General features: G+C 37.8%; 3 non-coding genes across 3 annotated transcripts; 2 read left to right on the forward strand and 1 right to left on the reverse strand.

The window, feature by feature from the left end:
* Window positions 1-467: 467 nt before the first annotated feature.
* On the forward strand, window positions 468-549 carry trnal-uag (transfer RNA leucine (anticodon UAG)). The gene has a single exon. It is a non-coding gene; the product is annotated as a tRNA-Leu (tRNA).
* A 627-nt stretch (window positions 550-1,176) lies between these two features.
* On the forward strand, window positions 1,177-1,258 carry trnas-gcu (transfer RNA serine (anticodon GCU)). Its single transcript has one exon. It is a non-coding gene; the product is annotated as a tRNA-Ser (tRNA).
* A 3,043-nt stretch (window positions 1,259-4,301) lies between these two features.
* trnap-ugg (transfer RNA proline (anticodon UGG)) lies at window positions 4,302-4,373 on the reverse strand. The gene has a single exon. It is a non-coding gene; the product is annotated as a tRNA-Pro (tRNA).
* Between the last annotated feature and the right edge of the window lie 8,766 nt (window positions 4,374-13,139).

Below are 13,139 nucleotides of genomic sequence, written 5' to 3' on the forward strand. Positions count from 1 at the left end.
TTATATATTTGTTTGAAATCTAATTTGTGCAAAGCCAATATTAAGTTATAACTTGTACTCAATTCACAGACAGATTAAAGTGCACAGTAGAATTGCACATTTTATTAGGTAGAATGTGTGTGTGTGTGTGTTCAGTGATTGTTTGCAGTCTGAATGGCCCAGGGGAAGAAGCTGTTTGTAAGTCTGGTGGTGTGAGACTTTGTTGACCTGAAGTGCCACCCAGATGGCAACAGGTCAAACAAGTGATGAGCAGGATGTGAGGAGTCTCCTGTGATGGCCTTGATTTTGCTGAGGCAGCGGGACCTGGACATGTCATCCAGGGAGGGCAGAGGGCAGCCGATGATTTTTTGAGCTGTTTTTCACCCTCTGCCCAGTTTGTCTGTCCTCATCTGTGCAGTCTGTGTACCACACACCCAGACAGTATGTCAGTGTGCTCTCCACAGAGGTCTATATATACTGAGCCCTTGGGTAGTGTGGCCGAGTGGTCTAAGGCGCTGGCTTTAGGCTCCAATCTCTTCGGAGGCGTGGGTTCAAATCCCACTGCTGCCAGCTGAGCCTTTTCAAGGCAGTGGTTGTGGGTTCTGGCACCACAAAGGCTTTACAGGGGTTGTGGCTCCTGTGCCTTCTGCAAATGTGCTTAAGAGTTGCCATTAGCTGGCTGTCTGGCTGCAAAAAAAAAACCGAGCACGCTCACACCGTACCGGAGCCCCCCGACCCGGGTGCTGAAATAGCTCCCCGGTTTTGGCAACTGGTGTCAACACCTGGCTTTGAACGCTGCTCCGTTTCACACCTTGCTTTTTTAAAAGCAAGTCCAAACAACCACAGAACGGTACACAAAACACGGTTTCCGTGTGTGTGAGCCGCATCAGTTGTGCCCTTACCATGGTTACGAGCTACCAACAAAACAACAATTCAACCAAGAATAAAAATTCGACATAAGAAGTGGTGGCCAAGAGGTTTGGGCAATGGAGTGCAAGTGCCAGGTGCACTGAGGTGTAAGGTCATGTGGGTGACCTAGGATGCCAAGAGGTTAAGGAAACAGACTGCTAATCCACGTGGGATGGGCTCCAGTTGCTTTGGGAACAGGCTTGTTTAAACGCGTTGAGTTATGGTGCTCCTCTACGGAATTGTTGCGGTCTCTGTGGACATTTGGTCGTGGGTACCACACCTGCACCTGACGAGGTGGCCGAGAGGTTAAGGCGATGGACTGCTAATCCATTGTGCTCTGCACGCGTGGGTTCGAATCCCATCCTCGTCGCTTGTGTGCCCTTTAACCTCCTTTTTACCACAACTCTAGAGGGGATCGAGAAAAGCTAGCCCTGGGTCTAGGTGTTTCGCAACCGTGGGCTGTATTTCCATGTTGGTTGGACACAGATGCTGTAAGGCTGACGGGTCGCCGCTGGAGATCCATGCAGATCAATGCAGTGCACAGTCCCGAAGACAGTGGCCCGGATCATGCACCTTTATATATCTCATCATAACCAGATGAAATATGTAATTGATCTAGATTAACTGAGTGTGTTACAGATATTAGAGATTGGATGGCCGATAATTTCCTATTATTAAACTCTGACAAAACGGAGATATTACTTATTGGCCCAAAAACTAGTACACAGAAGCTCTCACAATTCAGCTTGCACCTAGAAGGATGCACTGTTACTACTAGCTCAACAGTGAAAGACCTGGGTGTAATATTAGACAGCAACTTATCCTTTGAAAACCATATTTACAATATCACAAAAACAGCCTTCTTCCATCTTAGAAATATTGCCAAGCTTAGGAACATTTTATCTGTATCTGATGCAGAAAAGCTAGTTCATGCATTCATGACCTCCAGACTGGACTACTGTAATGCATTACTAGGTGGTTGTCCTGCATCTTCAATAAACAAGCTACAGTTAGTCCAGAATGCAGCCGCCAGAGTTCTTACCAGATCAAGAAAATATGATCATATAACCCCAATATTATCATCCCTGCACTGGCTACCTGTTAAGTTTAGAATTGACTATAAACTAGCTCTACTCACATACAAGGCTCTAAATGGTTTAGCTCCCACCTATCTATCCAGTCTTCTAACACATTACAATCCACCACGCTCTTTAAGATCACAAAATTCTGGACCTCTAGTAGTTCCCAGAATATCAAAGTCCACAAAAGGGGGTAGAGCGTTTTCGTATTTAGCTCCAAAACTCTGGAATAGTCTTCCTGACTGTGTTCGGGGCTCAGACACAGTCTCCCAGTTTAAATGTAGACTAAAGACTTATCTCTTTAGCCAGGCATACATCTAACACTTCCCATAACCTTGCACTCCAGTACATCTGAATAAATGCACATTCAGCTAGTACTGCTAATATTATGAACAGCAGCTACGCTAATGCTGTTCCATTGTTTCCTTTCTTCTACCCATCCCGAGGCATACAGAGACTGTGCCGGCTCCAGTGGCATCCGGAGATGGACCAGCTCCAGCCGGGTTCTGCTTGTGAGAATTGGGATATTCAAGCAGCGCCATGGACAACAACCTCCTTATTGATTCACATAACACTATACACATGCTGTATCTACATCACACAATTGTCACCCAAATGAGGATGGGTTCCCTTTTGAGTCTGGTTCCTCTCAAGGTTCCTTCCTCATACCATCTAAGGGAGTTTTCCTTGCCACAGTCGCCTCAGTCACCTCAGGCTTGCTCACTTGGGACAACATCTAGGACTGTTTGTCTGTTTGTCTGTTCATATGTTTGTTGTTTTCTTATGTGGTTTCTCATGTAAAGCTGCTTTGAGACAATGCTCTTTGTTAAAAGCGCTATACAAATAAAATTGAATTGAATTGAATTTATTGCAACAGACTGGGATGCAAGTTCATATCAGCATCATATCAGTATCTTGTCAACAAGAGCCTAAGCCTTTCAAACCTTTCCTGGGTTTGGATCTTGAATCACATCTGGTAATGGAAGCATGCGTGGTACAACCATTGTGACCGCCTGCCAGAGTGCCTCTCCTTCCCGACCTGGCAGGCCTCCCTTGACCACAGCCCCACAACCCTCCAAGTGCATGGGTAGCGTCGCCAATGGTTATTAATTAATGTAATTAATTAACTGATTAAATATGATTGTGATAGTTAAAACTATTGATAAACTGATGAAAATGAATTACCTGTAACTACAGTGAGAATCAGTGGTATGTATCTCACTATGTACAGTAAGTTGTATAGTTGATCCATTTCTGAACACAGCTCTGTGAGGATTCTGTATAATAGTGCTGTATGTGCTGAACTTTACACGTCTCTAGAAGGACACACCCAGGAAGTGATGCTGTTTTAGTGTTATTTTGTACAGATCACTTCACACAGTGTCAGTGACAGAAATCTAGAGTCATTATGGCTGGTGTTGTATTTCAAGATTCATCATCTATACAATACTATAAGCCTTTATTTGTTTGTGTGGTTTTTAAATTATTTGTACATTTATAAATAATTATGATAATTTGCTGTGGAAAATCATAGGAAACTGATCCAGATTTAAACAAAATCTCTCATAAGTAAATTTGCTGTGTCTATAACCAAAAGGTAATTAAATTCAGTTCAATTCAATTCAGTTCACTTCATTTTTATTTGTACAGCACTTTTAACAATGGACATTGTCTCAAAGCAGCTTTACAGAAATACAGAAATTCAGAATAGAAATTACAAAGTTGAAAATTAACTTTACCCCTAATGAGCAACTCTGAGGCAACAGCGGCAAGAAAAAACTCTGTGAGACGATATGAGGAAGACTCAAATGTGAACCCATCCTCATCTGGGTGATACCAGAGAGTGTGATTATGAATAAATTACCTTCTAATTGTATATTATCAAACATTAAAAGCAGCAGAGGAGATGATCAGATCCACTTGTTTAGTTTTATCATCAACTTTAGCAGACAGACGTGGTGGCATAGGGATTTACCTTTTACCCTCCTTTCTGAAAAGATCAATGTTAACTTACCTAATGAAAGCCACAGACACATGAATATAACAGTGAACATGATGAATGGTGTTAGTAAAATGACAATATTCTGAGGTCTTTCTGTACTCTATTATATTAATATTTCAGAGGTTCATGTCTCCACAAAGTGTGACACTCTCCATCCCGCTCCCTGTATTCCAGAGATAGGCTCCAGGTTGGAGCTTTAATTTTCAGAGGTAATTACAGTGGGATTTGAACCTCCTTGGACCTCTGGAGAAACAAGCTTCCAAGCGAGAACCAAGGCGGCAGTGCAAGTTTCCATTAGTTTTATCCCACCCACGCTCTTCCATGTAAAACCAGGGCTCGTTCGGGATTTGAACCCGGGACCTCTCGCACCCAAAGCGAGAATCATACCCCTAGACCAACGAGCCAGGTCGTCCCTGTTCTGCTTGCTGTGTGCCAATGGAGGTTCACTGTACTCTGTAACTCTCTTTGACCTTCCAGTTCATATGGACTGGGGTCCGAGTAAAAGGAACTCGGTTACACAAAGTCAAGTTAACAATAAAGCGAGGCTCCTGTGGGATTCGAACCTTTTTGGAATGCAGACGCTAAGTGTGAACCAAGTAAGCAGCTCTTGCCATTGGGCCAAATATGTCATTAATCTCGGTGGACATGAAGATCAAAATCAATTCTTGTAGAACAAGCTTGCTTTAGTGTCAGGTGGAGGTTTCAGTTTAGGTCAAGTTTACAGGATTGTAGCTTCTTTGCTGGAAACTGTACTGTTGCTCCAGTATAGCTTGGTGAATATTATGAGGCTTCAAGTAGTTTCTGTGATATTTGCAGTAAGTTTAAAAATGATTCCAGTTGGTAATAAAATTGAATTAGCTGGTTGCTAAAGAAACTCAGGTGGCTGGTGGGGTATGGTTTGGTAACTGTTACAAGGTCTCATCTGTTCGATAGGGTGACACTAGGAAGCTGTAATGGAGTCCCATGTGGTAGCTATGGATTTTAAAAAATATTTTAGTATGATTTATGTCATTTACAGGGTTGTTACTGTAGTCTTAGATTTCTGTTCTTGGTGAACAGGAATGAAACCCCATGTGGTCTTTAGCTGTTGTAGCTCATCTACCTCAAGAATTGATTATGGAGCACTATTTCAGTAGAGCTTATTTATTTCCTGATTGTGTGATGGAAACTGTGTTTTTATTTTCCACAATTCTTATTCTTAGTTATACATACTTTCAGGTATCCAGTAATTCTCAAAAATATATTAAAGACCCTGCAAAGACACACATGATGAACACATTAAATCTCATGCTCAGTAAAACAAACAAACAAGCAAGCAAACAAACAAACAAATAAATTAAAAAAAAAAAAAGTCAAATCAGCTGCTTGTCAAAAAAGTTTACAATATCCAAATTTTCCAGCATGTGATAGCAGTGATGTGTTCCAGCATAGACAGCAGAAGATGTTGGAGCAATGCTGTCCTGTGTGCTCTCACCTGAAGAGGACATTTATTTCAGAATATTATCATTTTATATTATACAGTATACATACAGTACATGCTTACAATCTAAAACACTCACACATGGAAACATTTCTTTACTAGTTATAAAACATTTAAACATGATATATGGGGATAAATAAAATATAAGCTTACCTATGAACATGGTAAAAAACAGAAACATACAGAAAACCATCATGTTTTAATTTCCTCTGTTCTTCTGAAAGTTTCCTTTTTATGTTACTGTAAATGTCAAGTTTCCTTCTACTCTGTCTTCAGTGAAGCATCTAAGCATTTCTTGTGTACAAAGCCTCAACTGTAGCTTCCCTCTGTTTTAACCAATCAGAGTGCAGGATTTGCCGCGTTATGTAAAATACACACACATGTTCTAAAAGAATATAATGAGTAAAAGATTCATATATTTAGTTCCTGTATTTCCTATTTCTATGAACTTAAACCTTTTCTAATCTACAAAATATATTGTTGCAATTAACTTTAATTAACCAACTGTGAATGGATTTTTGCTGATCCATTTAAAATTTGGCAGACATTGTACATCCATTTAACTGAAAATACAAATGTTAATACACAATTTCCATTTTCATTTCATTTTCACTCAATCTTGATGAATTTCATTATGATCAATAAAAGGAAAGCAAATTTGACTAACACTTTCCTTATTCATCCATTTTAACTTCTTGTAACTATACAATGGAATTATGGTCTGGAGTGCTCACATTTTGATCTTAGTTCACATTTGGTAAAGTAACATACATTTATACACACAGGTATAATAAACACATGAAAGAATAAATAAATGTATGAATGGAAAAAAATTACAGGATATATAATTATAGGATATTGTTTGTACCAATAAAGCAGAATGTTATCTCTGCTTCACTTATATGAACATTTCAGAGTAACAGTGTATATACTATACACACAGAGGATGTATCAAGCTCATTAGATATATTTATATTAGTTCTGTCGTGAGAAAGAAGCTGTTACAGAGTTTTCCAGATGTTCTGTCTAGATGTTCTTATGGCAGGGGAGGAGAGTCTGGTAGAAGAGTAGAGGTGATGTTCTCAAAACTGGTGGCTTTATAAATGTACACTTTCTGGTAAGGATCCTTGATTGAAGTAAGAGAAACCCTGATGATGTTTTCAGTGGTTTTCACTATCTGCTGTAGTGTTTTGTACTCTGAGACAGCATGCACTTTTCATATTAAACAGCGGTATAAATGCACAAGATGCTCTCAATATTTCCCTGTATTTACAGGAAATCGAGACACTTCTGGGATTTTCTGGCCCAGATGAGATCCTATGTGATGCAAAATAGAACTGTCATCACTGTGGGTCTTTCTGAAATCAACAAGATGTTATTCAAGCTGTATTTTGTGTTGTGAGTCAGCAGTGATCATAGTCTCTGTATCTAAAGAAATGCCTAAGATAACTGAATACCAAAACAAGATAAAACCTCTCTTAAAGTTTATATTGTAAAACATGTATAATAAAAATATCATGCCATTAATGAATGACAGATATTCACCTAATTTCTACTTTTCAGGGACTGTTGAGCTGTCAGAACAAGACATCAGGTAGTATTGCTGCCTCACAGTTCCATGGTCCCCAGTTCGAGATTGAGCTCAGGTTACTGTCTGTACAATGGCTTACTGTATCTTGTATGGCTTCCTCTGTCTTTTCTGATTTTCTCACATTCCTCCCTCATTCCCAGTTTTCCCAAGAAAGGCTATAGATCACGGATTAGCATATAGAGGTTAATGAAGCTAAAAAAAAAAACAATTAGCTGTTTTCTAATAATCCAACATTTGTCAAACTACGATATATTTATGTATTTTGTATAAATTGCAAGAGAAACAGAATTCCTCAGAAATAGCAGGTAAATTACTCAAAATCATCAGCAGAACTACTTTCAGTATAATAAAACTGTGTGAAGGTTTTTGTACAGTTCAGCTGGATTTCCTGTTACTGTGGGCCTCAGAGCACAGTAGTATAGAGCAGAGTCTGATACAGCAGCAGAGGAGATGATCAGATCCACTTGTTTATCATCAACTTTAACAGACATTCTTGGGGGAGGATCAGAATTATAAGTTCCACTTTGAATAATATAAAGAAGGAACTCAGGATTAGATTTCGGATATTGCCTGTACCACTGCAGGTGGTTGTTTCCTGTAACAGTACTGAATTTGTATGTGCAGGACAGAGTAACATCATGACCTTCATCTACAGCTTTATGAGGGAAAAGTGGCTTTATTGAATCTGCCATGGAGTCACCTGTCATGGAGAAGAGAACAGGAAATACTTAAGTCACACTCTGCATTTTCACACTGCATCACCACACAGACTAATATTTAATATAATATAGTTAATATTTCTGTAATAACAAAAAGTCAATGTTAACTCACCTAGTGAAAGCCACAGATACATGAATATAACAGTGAACATGATGACTGGTCTTGGCTCAGTGAAAATAGTGGAGATCTTTCTGTAATCTAATATGTTAACACCATAAAGCTTCAAAATTGCTCCACCCCACAGCATCACATGACAGTGTCACCAATGTTGTTGTCAGATTGTTGATTCTTACTGAAACATCCTGGCTTTACATTCAGCCTCATATGGGAAACCTGTCCTGAGGACATTTAAGTAAACACATACTGAAAGCAGGAAATTAATGAATTTTTAATTAATCCTTTAATGCTCAGCTCTAACAGTTAAATATAAAAAATGTATATGAAAAACTGCAGATTTACAGATAAGTTTCCAGTTTTCAGTGTTTCTGACACAGCAGGTGCTTTTGCTTGTCACAGAAATGACATTAGATGATTATTTATTCTTATGACAGTTTAGTGTTAAGTGGACAGTTGTGTTGTTTAATCAGAATGGTATCTCTGAAATTATCTTAGGCACTAAGAGTAACCAGGGCAGGGGTTAGGATATTATATCAGCAGTATGTATGATAGAAGAACAAGTATACTCTATGTCACAAAGGTTTTATTGTGAAAAGTAGCTTCCATCATCTCAGAGAATGTGAGCAGGTTGTGTGGTAGTGTCTCTAGAACTTAACCCACAATAAGATAAGTGACTGCGCCATCTTGTGTTCACCAAAGAAAAAAACCTTAATACACTAAAAAAATAAAAAAACTCTGCAAACAGGTCATACACTCACACATGTATACTCTGGATCAGTAATTATATATTACACCTTATATTTAAATTGTATTTACAACACCAGGTAGTTTGTGGTGGCTTCATAACGCCCATCCATTTCTCTCTTAAATACTGCTGGGTTTGTCATTGTGTATGTGTTTCTGTATTTCCTTTACATTATTAAATGTAAAGCAGAAAAATAAATAATAAGGGAAAACTATTCCAATTGTAAAACAATTGTTGAAAGCAGTTGTAAAACTAAACTAAACTGAACTGGCCTTTGAGAAATATTCTATATTCACATGACATACTTCCTGTCCAGTCAGAGGATTAAACACACAAACAATTCCCTTTAGATATATTTACTTATTTGCTTGATCATGAATCACAACATAATATTTTATACCAACATACTTTTATGAAATGATTTTTTTCTCACACTGAACACTGCAAAAGAGCAGAAGACAACAATGCATTAATGAATAAGACGGTTCTAGTTTCTTTGTTTGAAAATATGAGGAATTGGTTTGCTGATAATAAGATAATCCTTTTTGGATGTTGGAGATTATCTCATTCTGTTGAGGTTGAACTTGTTGAACATTGGGCTATAACTGATTAGTTTGACTATTATATATGTGATGTTACAGCACTTAGACAATAAAATGCCCTTCATCTGCAGTGTAATTACTCCAGACAGAACAGAGAGGATCATGAGTCCACTGGCATTGTGGAATTCTGCTATGAGGATTGACCTGAGCCTTGTCTTTAGTGCACTTGTTATCAGTCAATATGGAATTGTACCATGAGGGTAGAAATCTTTCTTTATTATAAAAATTACTCCATACTGCAAGAAAATACTTTAAGCAGAAGGATTTTAACAGGAGTTTAGGTTAGTGTCAGTTTGTGTGCAGTTTTGCATCACTTCCAAAAAAACATGACAGTAGGAAAATGTGCTAGGAGAAATTGCACTTCTGTGTGAATGAGTGTGTGAAAGGGTTTGTGGAGTGCAAAGGACTGACATCCCATTCAGGGTGTTTTCCCACCTCATGTCTGGGACAGACTCTGTATCTACTATGACCCTGACCAATAGAGAAAAAGATAGAATCCCCCAAAAAGGACATGTAACTTTCTCTAAAGCATTGGAAGAGCTGCTTTTAATATAACAAAACTGTGTCAATGTTTTTGTACAGTGCAGCTGGATTTCCTGTCACTGTGGGCCTCAGAGCACAGTAGTATAGAGCAGAGTCTGATACAGCAGCAGAGGAGATGATCAGATCCACTTTCTTATTCGTTTTATCATGCTCTTTTTTAAGTTGTACAGACAATCGTGGATGAGGTGGTTGAGCCTTTGTGACATATTTACTGGCTTCAACAATCAGCAGCAGAAACTCGGGTCTTGATCCAGGTTTTTGTCGATACCAGTGGAGACTGTTAACTGATCCAGTATATGTGCAGGACAGTGAGATGTTGCTGCCTTCCATTGAAAATACATTGGTTTGATCTGGTTTAATGTTATTGTCAGCAGCCTCTGCTATAAAAACATTACAACAATATTGTGATATTTTAATCATAAATGACACATTTCACATGAAAAATTGTGTCTTCTTAATTAGAAAAAATAATATTTTGTGTGCAGTGTATATGACTTACCAACATCAGCAAGAGTGAAAAACACCACGAAGAGGAACAACATTGTTTTCCTGAGTGTTTAGTTCAAACCTCTAGCTTTAAAATGAATGTCAGTGTTACTATTTGATGTACATCTCCACCTCTAGCTCCACCTACTTGTATTTATGTATATTCATGATAACTGTTCTATACTATATACTGTTTATATAAATCTGTAGAAATGTTTTTGTATTAATTAAACAATGTGGTCCTAATCCATGGATTCACTCATCCCATTTACTCAATTTTCCTGTGATATTTTGACATTGTTAGTTACATCACTTGTTTTTGGGACTCTCTCTCTCTCTCTCTCTCTCTCTCTCTCTCTCATTAATAAAATAAGAATCTTTTAATGGATGGACATTCAGGAATTGTTATAATATGTAATAAAGTCCTTTCTTTAGTAGTTGGTGTTTGTGACTGCACTGTGTGACACTGGTTTTGTTGGTGTGTAAACTAAACCCATCACTGGGTCACACGGTTATCACAGTGTCTTTGGCATAGTGCTACTTTCCATTAGTAATTTTACAGATTGTTCTATTGCCTCATTGTTCTGTGAAATTCTATCTAAGACTAAATTAAAGATTAAATCTACTTAGCAGTGGTATTTATTGGTTTTGTGTACAGAAATCTGTTTTGTTTATTTACCTTCCTCTGTGTGTCATTTGTACAGCAGAAGGTGGCTTATTGTTAGACCCATTAAAAGAATAAGGTTTATTTGAGAATACAGAAGAAATATTCATACAAAAGTATGTCTTCATAACCCCCATATATTTCTCTTTAAATACTGCTGAATTTGTCATTTTCATGTTTGAAAGCAGCTATAAAACTCAACTCCACTGAATTGGCCATTAAGAAAGTCCTGTCCTACATCTTGTCCTAACAGGGAAGTAAACACACAAAATTACCTTAAATTTACTTAAATACTTGATTATTAATCACAAGATAATATTTGAAACCAAAATACAATTAAGAAATAATTCTTAGTTGTTGTGTTTTTATCTTTCCCACACTGAACACTGTGTAAAACAGTAGAAAAAAGCAGTTATTTATAAAGGATTTTTTCTCTGTAATACTGTAATACATTATGTGTTAGTTTTTGCCTCTTCAAGGCAGTGGTGGTGAACTTGCTGTTGTTCACTGCAACAAACTCAAAAGATTCAGTGCTGCCTTCCATGATATAGTGTTGGTATATTGTATATTGTAAAATTCTGCTGTGATGATTGAAGGATCCTCAATGGTGGATAGATAGACCCTAATCATCTTTCTAGTGGTTTTCATTATCTTCCATAGAGTCTTCTGCTCTGACACGGAGTGCAGTTTAATATTAAACAGCTGAATAGTTTCACATGATGCTATCAATATTTCCCTGAATGTAATGATGAGGATGGGAGAGAGGGGTCTGCTCTCCTATCTCTACATGAAATTGAGACACTTCTGGGATTTTCTGGCTCAGATAAGATTCTATGTGATGCACCATAAAAACTGTCATCACTGTGATGCCAACAGTCATGTATTTTTTAACCTGTGGATTGTTGCTTTTACATGGCTTTAAGCCTCTTCTTCTTCTTTCTGCATGTAGACTCATCAGAGCATCTAAAGAAATCCCCAAGAAGATTGAATACCAAAATAAGGAAAAGCTACTTTTAAAAGTTATATTAATAATCCCTCTCTAAACCAAATATTATACCATTAATGAATGCAAAATATTTAACTAATCTTTACTTTTCAGGCACTGATGAACTGTCAGACAAAGACATCAGATAGTATTGCTGCCTCACAGTTCCATGGTCCCCAGTTCGAGATTGAGCTCAGGTTTCCCTCATTTCCAGTGTTGCCAAGAAAAGCTATAGATCTCTGAACAGGATAAAGTGGTTAATGAAGCTTAAAAATCAATTAGCTATCTCCTAATAATCCAACATTTGTCAAACTATAACATATTTATGAACCCTTTATAAATTGCAAGAGAGACAGAATTTGCCAAAAAATAGCATGTAAATAGCAGCTCAACATCATCAGCAGAACTGCTTTCAATATAACAAAACTGTGTGAAAGTTTTTGTACAGTGCAGCTGGATTTCCTGTCACTGTGGGCGCCAGAGCACAGTAGTATAGAGCAGAGTCTGATACAGCAGCAGAGGAGATGATCAGATCCACTTGTTTAGTTTTATCATCAGCTTTAGCAGACATTCTTGGGTCAGTGTTGGAAATTAAATTTCCTTTTTGGTCAACAATAAGAAGGAACTCAGGTTTAGATTTTGGATATTGCCTGTACCAGTGCAGGTAGTTTTGTGTAGTAATGCTTGATTTGTATTTGCAGGACAGAGTAACATCATCACCTTCATCTACAGCTTTATGAGGGAAATCCGGCTCTATTGAATCTGCCATGGAGTCACCTGTCATAGAGAAGAGAACATAATGTTTTAACCTTTAAATAATCAACAGGAAATACTTAAGTCAGACCCACACTCTGCATTTTCACACTGCATCACCACACAGACTAATATTTAATATAATATAGTTAATATTTCTGTAATAACAAAAAGTCAATGTTAACTCACCTAGTGAAAGCCACAGATACATGAATATAACAGTGAACATGATGACTGGTCTTAGCTCAGTGAAAATAGTGGAGATCTTTCTGTAATCTAATATGTTAACACCATAAAGCTTCAAAATTGCTCCACCCCACAGCATCACATGACAGTGTCACCAATGTTGTTGTCAGATTGTTGATTCTTACTGAAACATCCTGGCTTTACATTCAGCCTCATATGGGAAACCTGTCCAGAGGACATTTAAGTAAACACATACTGAAAGCAGGAAATAAAGTTTTGTTGTAAATCTGAAAAATAA

This window comes from Hemibagrus wyckioides, unplaced genomic scaffold (assembly GCF_019097595.1).
Source record: "Hemibagrus wyckioides isolate EC202008001 unplaced genomic scaffold, SWU_Hwy_1.0 Contig30, whole genome shotgun sequence".
NCBI lineage: Eukaryota > Metazoa > Chordata > Actinopteri > Siluriformes > Bagridae > Hemibagrus > Hemibagrus wyckioides.